At 43.0% G+C, this 13,519-nt stretch overlaps 1 protein-coding gene across 9 annotated transcripts in view; it reads left to right on the forward strand.

The window, feature by feature from the left end:
• Nucleotides 1-13,519, forward strand: part of NCK2 (NCK adaptor protein 2) — a 142,310-nt gene that overhangs the window by 55,296 nt on the left and 73,495 nt on the right. For 7 of the 9 annotated variants that reach the window (XM_019628427.1, XM_019628422.1, XM_019628423.1 and 4 more), the window contains exon 2: nt 6,823-6,928. The exons of 1 other annotated variant lie outside the window; for it this stretch is intronic. The gene's annotated coding sequence lies outside the window, so the exon portion shown is untranslated. Of the gene's footprint in view, nt 1-6,822; nt 6,929-8,131; nt 8,215-13,519 lie in introns of all 9 variants that reach the window. One more of the 9 variants, XM_019628420.1, reaches the window with a different exon arrangement.

Below are 13,519 nucleotides of genomic sequence, written 5' to 3' on the forward strand. Positions count from 1 at the left end.
AACCAGGCATCTGAGATCTTGGGCCATCTCCCTCCCTCCTTCCTCCATCCCTCCTACTCTCCCTTCCTCTCCTTTTCTCTCCCTCTCTCCTTTTTCAGTAAAACTCGATATTTACATCTAGGACTTTAAGAAAACATAAATCATATAAAATGAGAAGACATGAGAACACCAATGATGTGTTTGTATAAAGAGAAAAATAATTCTGTACTTGAAAGCTCTCTCATTTATTCTGGTATCAATCATATGTATAACCAAGTATTTTGGGGAAAGCAAATATTACTTTATCCCAGGTCTCAGGAAAACAGGATTTCTTCTGAGGTGCGTATGCACATGAAACACCGACTCAGTGGTTTAGGGTAACTAAGCTGAAATCTGGATGTGTTGGCGGCACTGTGGGCACCATGGCGCCACAGCTGATCTTGACAGACTGTCCATTTATGACAGATTTTCATTCAAAGGCACACGTGAGTGTAGGTAACCAGTGGGAAGATTGGCGGCTTTGCTGCTTTTGTGAAGTTATTGTGTCGTTGATGACAGCCAAGATAACTGGGGGCGGTGTCATTTTTCTGATTTCTGTGCTTTCCATTGCCTCTCTTTAACATCTTATGAAATACTCATTTTCAACTAAAAAGAGGAGTGGATAATTAAATTTCATTGTGGTTTTAATGTGATATGGATGGATGGGGGACGCGCTCCTTATTTCATGTGGGGGGCACCTGATGGGGTATGGGCAGCGTGTACTTGAGGACTGGCAGAGCGATGGCTGAGCGTGAGCACAGGGCATGGAAGTCCATGTTCAAGATGGACAGTGTCGGTCCTGTGATGGGAGCCTGATGACTTCAGATCTTAGTTTTCCGTTCGCCTTTGATAATGAAGAGCTTATTGTTAACCCATACGTTCCTAACATCTCTGCTCTTTTTTCCTTGTATGTCCTCACACTTCTATCAGGTAAATTAAATGAATTAGGGAAAAAAACCAAAAAACTGGTTAGCACTTCTGGACACAAGTGACTGTAATACAAATGTGATTCCATGGAAAGGAACTATACAATTAGAACAGTTACCGACATTAATGAGGACGGTTCACGGGTTTGTCGGCCCTCTTAGGAGTCGCTTTGATAGGATAAATTTTATTAAACATTTTACTGTGAGCTTCAGCACTTATTGGTGGTTGGTTCGATGCCACTAGTGGGAATGCCAGTGTGTGATGATGGTTACAAGGGTCGTCGTTCAGAAATAGGTGTAGTCATCAAAATCTCTGTTTCACTCTAACTTTATGGCCCTAGCCCATAAAAATGTAGTATCCTTTTTAGGCCTCTGATTCACATCTTATACCACCAACCCTTTTCTTTCATCATCTTCCCTTGCTCCCCCAAGAAAAAAGTTGACATTGAATGATATGCCTTTTTCCCTCGTCATATTCAGAACCTTTGAAAATATGCTTACTTCAGCCTTTGTACTAGTTTTTCGGGGAGGCCCTTAAATATTGACAGGGTTCTGAAGCCTGGATCATTTTTTATTCTGCGCTATTTGCGGGCAGTGGGTGTTGAAGTCCCGGTTCTGGGGCCCGAAGGGACCACCAGCAGTGCCGTTCCCATGTGCAGAGCAGGGGCAGAGATTGCTTCCGCGCCTTTCCGAGGAGGAAAAGCCGCCTGCCCCAGTGGCAAGCTGTCAGTCACACCCAGCAAGTGGAAGGACGTTCTTAAATACTCCTGTTCACGGGTGAGAGAGCCATGCTCAGGACAGTGTCTCAGGACCTCAGGATTGATGGCAAACAGCCTGGGTCCTCGTCCTGTTGGGGCTCCTGTCAGGCCCGTGGGAGAGGCATGCACTCACAGGGAAGTGAGAAGTCACTGAATTTGCAGCCACTGCTGACCACCAAGTTGGGATCCCTGTGGGACTGCCATAGTTAGGCTCAGGGAACGGGGGGCCAAGGCTTTGGTACCCAACGTCAGTGAAAACAAAGCACCTTAAATGCAGAATCCCATCAGCTTCTGCCTTCCTGTAGAAACAGGATGCTTCTGGAAAAGAAAACCAGTGTGTAAATTTGGCACTGAAAAACTCTTTCATCCATTTGGTGTGGACTCATGAACTTATGGTTTAAGTTTCTGAAGCTACTGGTGCTAACTGCAGATTTTCAGGCAATTTAATCATCCTGAGTAAGGTCTGACTGTTAGGAGGACTAGCTAGATTAGTCTCATTCAGTTGATTTCCTAGGAGAACAAAATTTTAACTACATTTGCATTAATTTACGGTTGTGATCCATCTATTTCAGAGCCAGTATTAAATGATCTCCTACCTGCAGAAGATGTGGTTTTGAACATAAGTATGTGTAAAGTTTAATATCCTGGGTTAAGGTTAGCCTCTTGTAAGATTTTTCTTCTATGTATTATTATTTTGTTGAAAAAAAATTTTATTAGCAAGAGTAACACATAGTTTTCCTAAAAAGGCAGCTGAAACCAAACATCCAGGGACGCCTTTCTCCTGTTCCAGGGACCCAAGTGGTGTCACCAGAGGCAAGGCTCATGGTTTCTTGTGTGCACATCCAGAGTGTTCCGGAAACATCTCGGTACTGGGTCACTCGAATCATTTTGTTTTCTTCTTCTTTTCTCCCTTTTTCCTATAATATGAAGAGATCTCTCCATTACTTATTTTTTTAAAAAATAAGTAAAACCACTGAATTGTACACTTTAATTGGTAAATTTTTACAGTATGTGAATTATATGGTGAAATGCTTTTGTCTTTATATCATCACATATGAAGAGTGAGGTTCCACAAAGCTCTGTGTGCTTGGATTAAAAGCATGTTTTTGTGGATTATTGAAACAGAGGAGCCTGTTGTGAACTGATAATTAACTTCGTGTGGGGATGAATCTCAGTGAGGATACACTATGGATATGTATGTACTTGGAGGCAGCTTAACTAGGCAGCTAAGGAGTTAGTTAAATGTCTTCATAGATCACATTACTTTCAATCTGAAGTGTTCTGACCTTATTTTTCTGAGTTAACCATATGTTTTGAAATCGTTCCTATTTAGAGCTTAGAGACATTTCTCCTATCTTAACAAGTGAATACTTTGGTATAGAGATGTAATTTATTTAGTTTTTTACCTTTTGATGGACATTTAGGGTGTTTCCATTTTGATGTCCTACCAAATTGCTCTCTGGAGAGCTGGGCAATCTTGCACTTTCATGACCAGAGAGGATCTGCTTCCCCACCACCCCCACCAGCCCTGTATCACACTTAAGATTTTTTTGTTAATTTTTTAATGTTTACTTGTCAAACCAATTTTGGCTTACAAAAAGTTGCAAAAATATTGCAGGATTTCTCTACACCTTTTATGTAGCTTCCTCAAATGATAACCTCTTACTAACCACATTACAATGATCAAACAAGGAAATTAATATTGATATCACACTTTTTTTTTTTAAAGATTTTATTGGGGAATTGCGGGAGGGGAACAGTGCTGGGGAATAGGGAGAAGGGGAACAGACAAGTTGCTGTCCTTTTGTACTTCAGTCTAGTTGTGGAGAACGTCTCTTCACTGGCCCATGTTGGTATTATCATTGCGCTCTTTCAGGGTGAGGCAGATCGGTCACCGGCCTCTGGACCGCCGCTCACGGCAGCTCTTGGCAGCTCACACCAGCTGCCAGCCCCACAGGGTAGCTTACGGCAGCCCACTGCAGAAGGCACTGCAGCCTACCCCGTCACCGGCGACTCACGGCAGCCCCGCTCCAGGTCGAGCTGCTGCTCACCATCTTAGCTATAGAGGGCAGTATCACTGACCCTCATGTGGGATCTGAACCGGGGCCCTGCTGCACAGAGCTGGCGTCCCAAGCCGGCTCTTAACCAACGCTCCACTCAGCCGGCCCGATATCACACTTTCTGATCTCTGATCATCTGATGGGTGAGAGGTGATGGCTTAATGTGATTTTAGTTTATGTTTATTTTCTTATGAGTGAAGTCCAGCAACTTTTCATATATTGGAAAGCCAGGTATTTTCTTTTCCATTTTCCTTTGCTCATTGTTTTCTTGATTTACTGGTCTCGTCTTCTGATCAATTTTAAAGAGCTCTCATTGTATCAGGAAGAGTAGCCCTTTGTGTTTCCAATTACAGATATTTTTTCCTAACTTTTAATTTGTCTTTCAAATTTGCCTGGGGTATCTTTTGTCATGTAAAAGAGTTTTTATATATCTGTAACGGAATTCATTTGACTTTTGTGATTTCTGGATTTTTAGTCATAGATTTAAAAGGTTCTTCAAGGCCATATGTCTTTCTATACTTTAATTTTTTCACCATAAATCTTAGATGCATTTATCCTTTTGTAGGATGTGGAGCATGGCTCTTTCTTCCAGATGGTTACCAACGTATCCCATCACCATTTATTAAGAGGTTTTGTCTTTTCCCCAGTGACTTGAGCTACCGCCTTTCATTGTATACTAAATTCCCAGATTCATATAGGTCTATGTTCCTGTATCCTAAGGTTTCATTAGTCAGTCCCATTATATGCCATACCATACTTGAACAGATGGTTCTTTGAAAACTTACTATTATTTTAAAGTAAACAAACAAAACAAAATAGTAGTATGTCAGAGTCTATTTAAAAACTAATTACTGGGCTTATGTGTGTGAGTAAATGAAACAGTAGAGGCCCAAAGGTCACTGAGTGTTCATGCATGGGGTGGAAGGTGGATGGTTCCATCCATCGTAAGTCCAAATGTGGGTAAAATATATTTGTTGCAAGAAGTCATTTTGATGGTCCTTACCTGGGCTGCCCTTCTGCCATCTTCCCAGCTGTGTTCTTGGTTGCAAAAGGCAGGTTAAGGATGCCTGGTGGGGAATTTGATTGAAAATAGTGACTTTTTTTAAAGGGAGTGTGGGGGGGAACCAATACATTTTGGAAAGTATCTTAGAATTCCCTGAACAATTTTCTGTAGTCAGTTTAGCCTCTGGTCCTTAGGAAATCTGTATGATTTGGAAACAGTGTCTGTGCTCACATCACGTGGTTAAGCCTCTCTTCACCGGTGTTTGACGGAGACCATTGCCAGTTTCCCCCTAAGCTCCTTTGGAAGGAAGGGTCAGTGCAGTTGTTCAGCTGGCTGCACTGTGCCCTCTGGCTCCCCGTCTCCGGCACGAAGGGCAGCACGCACAAGGTAAAGGCCAAGGGCTCCCAAGTTGGAAGGATCCAAATGTTTCTTGTACCTGTGGTTACCAAAGCCACCTATGGGCATTCCCCAACTTCTCTGCTGTGAATGGGGATAATGAAGCGTCATCCTGGTGTTAGGACTGACGGTGACAACACATGAAAAGTGCTTACCTAGTCTGTGGCACCCTGTGAATGCTGACTAAATGATTGCTATTTCATAGGTGTGTTTCCTTTCCTCTTTAGTACATGAAACTCTGAGGCATAGAGTCCCTGAACTTGCATGTGGAAGGTAAAGGGAAATAGGCTATAATTTAGGATTAAATAAGCGTGGCTTGTATGTGTGTCAGTAGCACGTAGAAGGCTGAAGCTCAGGTGAGGTGAGATTGGCCTCAACATTCTGAGGTCTGAGAAAAAAAACTGTGCTTTCTGGTTTTGGTGTGTTTTGGTGCGAGAGATGGACCATAGAGATGGAGCATAGGCTTGGTGCCTGGAGTCAGGTATGACCAGTTGCAGGAGCAGAAGTGACTTTTGTCACCATACATCTGGGTTGGTTTTTTTCATTTCATTTTGTTTTGTTGCTGATTTTGTCAAAAAGAATAATCTTCGAAATAGAGCATATAGAACAAATGTCAACAAGAAGGAATTGAAGCTGAAGTGGGAGAAAAATGAGTGGGAGAGTAGCTTTTTACTTTACATTCAAAGCTGAAGGTTCAGATGAGTTATGAGCATTCCCAGGTGGGTGGCGGAATCCCTGTTGATATTCTTTGAGTGGCCTTGAAGGAGAGGAGAAGTGCCAGGAGATTGGAGATGGGCAAATGTTTTAATTTTCTAAATGGAGTAAAAAGCAGAATCAGGAAAGAGACTGTTAAACAGATCACTAAATGGCGATGAGAGCTGGGGGCATCGAGCATGTCACCATGCAGCGGGGCTTGATTTCAGCAGGGCGTCTGCAGAAGGTCGGACCACTTACGAATGTGTCCCTTAAGCACATAGCGTTAATGGACATTCTCTTCTTGGGCCCTCCCTGTGACCCGTCATTCTTTAGAATGACCACTGTCCCTTTGGCGATGAGTCTGTCGTTATCTGCTCTCACCGTGTTGTATGGGATCCCCGCCCCCACCCTCAAACCTATCCATTGACCAGCTCACTTGACTTGCTTTCCTTTGTCCCCACATCATCTTGTACACACCACACCTAGTTGTGAGACAGTTTTGTCTTTTGCTTTCATAGTCTGTTTACACAAAAAACAGTGTACTACATTGACAGAAAGAAAAGCTGGGGCAGGGCACGCAGACACCTTTGTGCTGTGCTGGCTCTGAGGACAGGGTACGTGGCCCAAGGCACAGAGGAAAGATAGTTGAATGCCAGTGCCAAATGGAAGGAAGGGACATTTCTGACCTCTACCGCCTTGTCTTCTCACCTCTCAGTGGGCTTCTTATCTACTGTGTGGTGAGAGCTGGATTGTTCTTGGTCTTCCCTGGCAGGTTGGGTGTTTAGCGGCAGGGTGGCCCTCAGCTCACTCCCTCTATATAACGAGAGGCTAGTTGAGGGAACAAAGTTGTGTTTTCTTTGAGCACCTATTACGTATTTGGAACTTTGCTGGGTGCCTTTTATGCTATTTAGTGGGAACAGCACATCTGCAAAGTAATCCTTTTCTCTTTATCCTCCATTTTGCAGGTGAGAGAACAACTTCAGTGATGGTAAACCGTCTTGCTGAAAGACAGAGCTAATAAGGGGTGGAGCTGGCATGTCGTTCCAAAGCCAGTACTGTGCACTAAATCAGGTAACAGGCCCATTTCCCTGCCTACAGCACTGCTGTGTGGGTGGGGCTAGTTGGACGGCCATGCCCACAGAGTGGTCGGCTCGCTTGATGAACTGCTGAGTGGGTGGGCTGGTTGGATGGCCATGCCCACCATTCTGCCAGTTTGATCCTTCCTGAGGAAGGTGTCAGATGCCTACTGCCCTTGGCCATGATTTGTACAGCAACTTGGATGAAAATCTGGAAACCTGCATATCAGGTTCGCAGATGGTGAGTGGGTGGAATGATAGGGTTCATCCATGACTGAATCAGAACTTAGAACGCTTGAGAAGTGGAAGGATGCTCTGAAACTGGCATAATGAAGTGGGACAGAGGGATCAGTGAGGTGCCCATGTCCTCCACTTCCACTCAGAAGTCACCTGCCCAGATATAATATGAGAGGCTGGGTCCACACGTGCAGGTGTGCTGCTGCCTAAAAGGTGAGGCAGTTTTAGACCTCATGAATGTGCGTTTAGTATCAGCGTTTGCATTTTCTGCCGTGGACATCCCTGTCTGTTTCCAGGTGTCACATACAGAGGTGATGGATGATGATCCCGTTGGGCCCCTACCATCCAGTTGTCTGTTTTGTCTGCTTCCTGGGGCAAAGCACAAGCTGCCTTGTGTATTATGTGACCAGCACCCAGCACAGTGCTGGTAGGGATTCCAAATATACTTGTTGGATGACTTACCTAGAAGTCTATCTAGAAGAGTATTAGGATGGTGAGGTTGAGGAAACCTTATCAGTTTTCAAGTGAGGAAACCTTTCCCTGGGGAAAATGAGGTTTCCCTAACTGTTGGAAGTTTAGTCTTAGGAAAGCGAGATTAGATCTACTTATTTCCATTCCATCAGAAATTATTCTTTGTCTAAAACCATTATGTTAATATATATAGTCAGGTTGCTTTCTCTAAGGCAGATATTAGATATTTTGGAGAGCACACATATGTTTTAGAAGTTACCTAGAAAAGTTTAGGTGACTTTTTTTTTTAATAGGTGAGTTTTCTTGTAGCCGAAAAAATAAAGCAGCATTGCTGTGTCATCTCATATTTGACCCTGATCCCCCATTAGATTGGGTTCCTTGAGAAGGACACCATCTGTGGTGTGCCTTATTTAGGCACAGTGTTTGCACATTATAATGTGTCACACATTTCCATTGAGTAAATGTGACATTCATTTTATTCTGCCAACAGGGTGACTGATACTGTCTCCAAGGAAACCTAGGCTCTGAGGTTAAGTAGCAGCCTCAACATCATATAGCGAGGAAGATGAAGAGGTGGGACTTGCATCCAGTTTAAAACAAAGTCCTTCTGTCCTTTACGTCACATGCAGAGGCAGGGCCAACTTCATTATCTGTTACTCTTCTTTCAAACAACCCTTATATTTGAATATTGAAGGTGTAGAGCATAAGGGTCTCTCGAGTGGGCCTTTCCTCACAATTTCTTTTCTTTTCTTTACAATAGTGGTTCTCACCTGGGGCTGGCACTGGAACCATCTGGGACCTTTCACAAACCACAGATGTTCTAGTTCAGTGGGTCTCAGGTTGGAACGAATAGGCAAGCCAGGGCCCTTTTCGTTTCTGGAACGCATGGTTAGAACACTCACGTGTCCAGCTATTGGACATAACCTGAAGATACTCTGTATTTTGCTGAGTTGTAAATCTGACTAATGGGTTGCAAGGGGAAGGAGAAATTCAACTCATTTGCTGAATCTGTCCTCTTCTCAGCCTCTCTGTGAGGTTTTGGCTTTGCTTGCACATTTTTAGGGGACAACTTATGTAAGTCGTGAATTTCAGGGTTTACAAATTTGAAGGTGTACTCTATAAGGCGTTGGTTGAGTGAAATGGTGAATTCAGAGAAAGCTTGAAATCTCCCCCTGACTCTTAGCTCTGCACACAAAATTGCATTGTGGAGCCACAGTTTTTCATTTTGTAATGTGTGTAAATGATTCAGACCTTTTCTTTGACGCTTCCACTGGGTGAGGATTATCTGAGAAGACCTAGCTGGACAAGGAAATGGGTTTGACTTCCTGCCAGATGGTCATTGAAATGTTTCTTCTTTCTCTTTTTTTCTTTTTGTGCCTGGCTAAAAGGCTGGACATGTTGATTTTCATGCTCTTGTCTGGTTTCGGCTTTGGAAGTGCTTACACAGCTAATCTGGCATTTATGATTATTTCCACTTTGAGCTCAGCAGGAGGCTCTTTGGGGATATTCAGACAGAAATGACTTAATTGGATTTCAGCCCAGGCACAGTATTTGAATGGCTTTATGGATGGCATTAATTGGGTTGCTGCCATAGGAAGTCATATGTATGTTTTTGAGCTTTAGAATGTAGAAGTACTCTTTGATTCAGTCCCTCCCATTAGCTCATGGTTAATTTATTCAACAAACGAACTACTCAAGAAAAATAAGTTTATAGCAGTAAAATTAAGAAATATGGTTCGTAAACAGAACCATCCTTTGGTTTCGGCATAGATCCATTATTATCTGTATTTAAGGCTCCATGTTGATACTTGTGGGCTGGGTCGGGCACAGTTGTGGAAGGGATTTTCGGGGGTCTCTTGGATTAAAATTTGGGAGAAGAGCATTCTGGGCCCTACAGCACTGGATGCTGTAGGGTTTTGCACAATTGCAACAGATCTTACAGATATAATTACAAAAGTGAGTTTATTGGATGATAAATGTCAGATAGGAGTCATTCTATGGAGAGCTTGCCACGTGCCAAGCCATAGGGACACCAGCATGTGAAGGTCCCTTGCTGGAGGCTCTTCCTGTCTAGATAGCCAAGTAAATGGAGAGTTTATTATTATAAAAGAGGGATTTCTACAGGAGTTGAGGGCATTCCTGTAGAATTCTCCAGGAGAGGGAACATTTGCGCTCATCCCTGAAAGACAGGTTGGATTTGGCATTGGAAGCTGCAGGGGTAAAGCTGTTCCCACTCCGGGGGAAGAAATAGTAGACGTAAGGGCTCAGAATTATGAAAGGATCTGGCATTTGGGGCAAATGTGGTGAACACAGTTTCAGCGTTCTAGGAATCCTCAAAAGCAGCTAAATAGCCTTTAAAAACTTAGTGATATGAAAATTTCTAGTCAATTGGTATAATCATGGATTTGATCTTTATAAGTTAATTTTTTATAACTGTTACTTATTTTAAATGGGAACATTGAATTTACTCAACTCCCTTTTCGTTCCTCATTTTGTGGACTTTTGTGGAATACGTGTGTGGAATACTATAATACGTGTATGAGCATCACCCGTACTCCAAAATGCAAGAAACAAATCAAGTTGATTCAGCACCCATCAGAAGAGGAAGAGGAAAAAATGCAGGGAGATTTTTTTCTCTCTCACAGTTTCTTAGAAGCCAGTGCATTCTGTAGGAGGCTTCTCAGTTACCAGTAATTTACAAAATTAACACAACAACTTCCCACAAAGTCTTTCTCAACCCTTTTCTCCAGAGCTTGATTGTTCTCTACTCTCCAGGGCTTCTCAAATGCTGAAGGTCATGGGCTAGTCCTGGCCAGTCTTTTGTAACCCTTTACCTTCATCTAATTGCTCTAAAAATTGTATCCCCTACCAGAGTCCTGTTCTGGTTTCCTAAAGGCCAGTGGTGTGATCTAGAGCAGAGGTGGGGTCTGAGTAAACCTTTGAGTCCCTGGAATGCTCAAACCTGGCACCCATCTGTGTGGCCCGCTCACAGCACCTTAGTCCCAGGCCCCTATGACCAGAACAGCTCTCTCTGGAAGGTTCCATCCTGTGATGCACATTGCAAGACAACTGCAAACAGGATTTGCTCACCCCATCCCATTGTTGACCTTGTCCTTTCTTGCAGTTTCAAGGAGGCGGTGGCTTAGCAGATTCAGTGTCCTTCTCTCTAAAATTAACGTGTGACTGTAAGATAACAGAGGTGTTATACCTGAAGAACAGGGAAAACAAAGTTTTTTGATTTGATTAATTCTACGATGGACAAATCCTTAGTTTATTTAAAACTATAGGAGTGTTCTTTGTAGGAAAAAATTAGAATTTTTATAGAAAAATATAGGGAAAAATTATTTAGTACCATACAATTAATATCTGTATATAACTGACTTTAGTGTCAAATGGCATCATTTTCTCAATTGGGTGGTTTGGGCATGAAATGCTACCTTCCTGGGATGTATGAGTTTGTTCTTTTGCAAACCCATGCCACCTGGAGCCCCCGCTCAGCGCTCACCTGTCCCATGTGATGGTTATATTTTATATATTTTTTTTAAACTTTTTTAAAAAAACAAACAGAAGAACATAACATTAAATGTTTAGGTTCTTTTATAACTTTTCGCTTTGAATCGTATACACCTTTTCTCAGTTGGAAACGTAGAGTGAGGCTTTTTCTTATTTTCGGAGGGAAGCACGATACCCTGGACCCCAGGAAGGACGCTGCTTAGAACCGGAGCAGTGGAAAGGGAAGGGAGGGTGGGGTACTGAACTCGCTGGTACATTAGTGCCTCAATTTTGGGGCATTTACTAAATCATTGATTCATTGGGTTGTTTTCCAGTACCTAGCACGCAGTCTGTGCTGGGTCCCTGCCCTTGAGAGAGTCTCCTCTCATTTAAGGAGTCCCTAGTGCTAACTGCCCCATTTGCCAGAAATGCGAGGGATGGGGAACATGTAAACCAATGTGCAGAATGCTGGGGGTTCTGCAAGACACGACCCGGTTTCTTCAACAAATTGTCATGAAAATAAAATAGGTTTAAAGTGACTTGAGAGACATACAAGAAATTATAATTTGTGGACATTATTTGGATCCTGAGTCAAATAAATCAGCTATAAAAATACATTTATGAGACAACTGGGAAAATCGTAACACAACTAGATATGAGATTTATATTAAGGAATAAGTAGTTATTTTAGATGTAATGATGGAGTTGTAATGATGGAGTTGTGCTTATCTGTTGGTCATACATGCTAATGTGTTTACAGATAAAATAATTTTTGTATGGAATTTGCTTTTAAGTGATCTAGTTGGGGGCAGGGTAGCTGTAGGTCCATAATTGTTGAGGTTGGTAAGGCATCTGGGGAGATACATCCTCTCTACTTCTGCATGTGGTTAACCGTCTCCACTAACATGGAAACACGATGGTGATGTTACAGTCTGCCGAAAGTTGCAGCAGGGCTTTGCACAGAGGAAAAAGCCAGACTTTCTGTGTAGGAGAATCCGAAGTATGTTCCCTGCCGTGACAATGTTTAAACTGGGTTTTAAAGAAAGAATAGGTGAGCAAAAACTGGAGAACCTATTCCTTTGTGTCCAGGAGGCCAGAAGCTGGGAGTTTATTTTTGGTTCTTTCCATTCATTCCTTCTTGTCTTCATTTAGAACAATTTCTCAGGTCCCTATTGTGTGTGCTGTTTGTGGTGAGAATTCATGGGTTGGCAGTCTGGTGAAGGAAGGAGATGGTGTGTGAGTTTGCTCGGGCTGCCATCATCAGACACCACAGACGGGTGCTTAGGCAACAAAATGTATTTTCTCATAATTCTGGAGGCTACAAGTCCAAGATCAGGGTGTTGGCAGGTTGGGTTTCTCTTGAGGCTTCTCTCTTTGGCTTGCAGATGGCCACCTTCCTGTTGCCTCTTTACATAGTTGTCACTCTGTGCTTGTGCATCCCTGGTATCTCTTCCTCTTCTTACTAAGGACACCAAACATATTGGATTAGCAACAGCCTCATTTTAACTTAATTACTTCTTTAGAGATTGCATCTCTAAATACAGTAAGTCCCCGACTTATGAATGAGTTCCGTTCCAGAAGAACATTTGCAAGTCGGATTCATTCGTAAGTCCAACAAAGTGAGTCTTATACACCTTTGACACAAATATACAATGTAAAGCCAATGGTTGAATGATTCATATTATAAGAACGAGCGACGTCTACCATCTTTTCACCTCGGGCCAGCCTCTCAATTATTTTCACTTTTGTTTCCATGGTATTGCTTTGCGCTTCCTAGCAGTCCCCTCCACATCACCACTGCTTTTCCTCTTGCTTCCGGACATCCTGGTCTCTGATTGAGCACTGTACTAGTGTACACTATCACACTGTACAGTAAGCACACAGCAGCACAACTGTGACAGTGTCCGGCAGACAGGTGAGATACTTCTGCAATTTGTTCGCATCTACGAATGTTCTAATGTGAGGTCCATTAGTATCTGTGAAAGTTCCCAACTCAAATGTTCGTAAGTCAGGGACTTACTGTACTGTTACATTCTAAAGCACGGGGGTTGGGACTTCAGCATACGGATTTTGGGGACACAATGCAGACGACAACAGAGGGAATACACACAACTGCATGATATAATAGTGGTGTACATTGCTAAAGGAACCCAGAAGGAAAAGTGTTTAAGGGACCCTGGAGGCATCTGGGAATTCTTCCCAAGGCCTCTTGAAGGGGGTAGGATTTCACCCCACCCACTGCACACTGGGGGTGGGGTGGGCAGGGAGTAGAGAGAGAGTTTGAAGGGAGTTCCCAAAGATGAGCTGGTGAAGAAGAGAGAGGCCTTTCCAAACAGGCCTGGGAATCTGAGATGCAGACAGAACTGGAATGGCGAGGAGGGGCTGC

Source organism: Hipposideros armiger, unplaced genomic scaffold, assembly GCF_001890085.2.
Source record: "Hipposideros armiger isolate ML-2016 unplaced genomic scaffold, ASM189008v1 scaffold_788, whole genome shotgun sequence".
Classification (NCBI taxonomy): domain Eukaryota; kingdom Metazoa; phylum Chordata; class Mammalia; order Chiroptera; family Hipposideridae; genus Hipposideros; species Hipposideros armiger.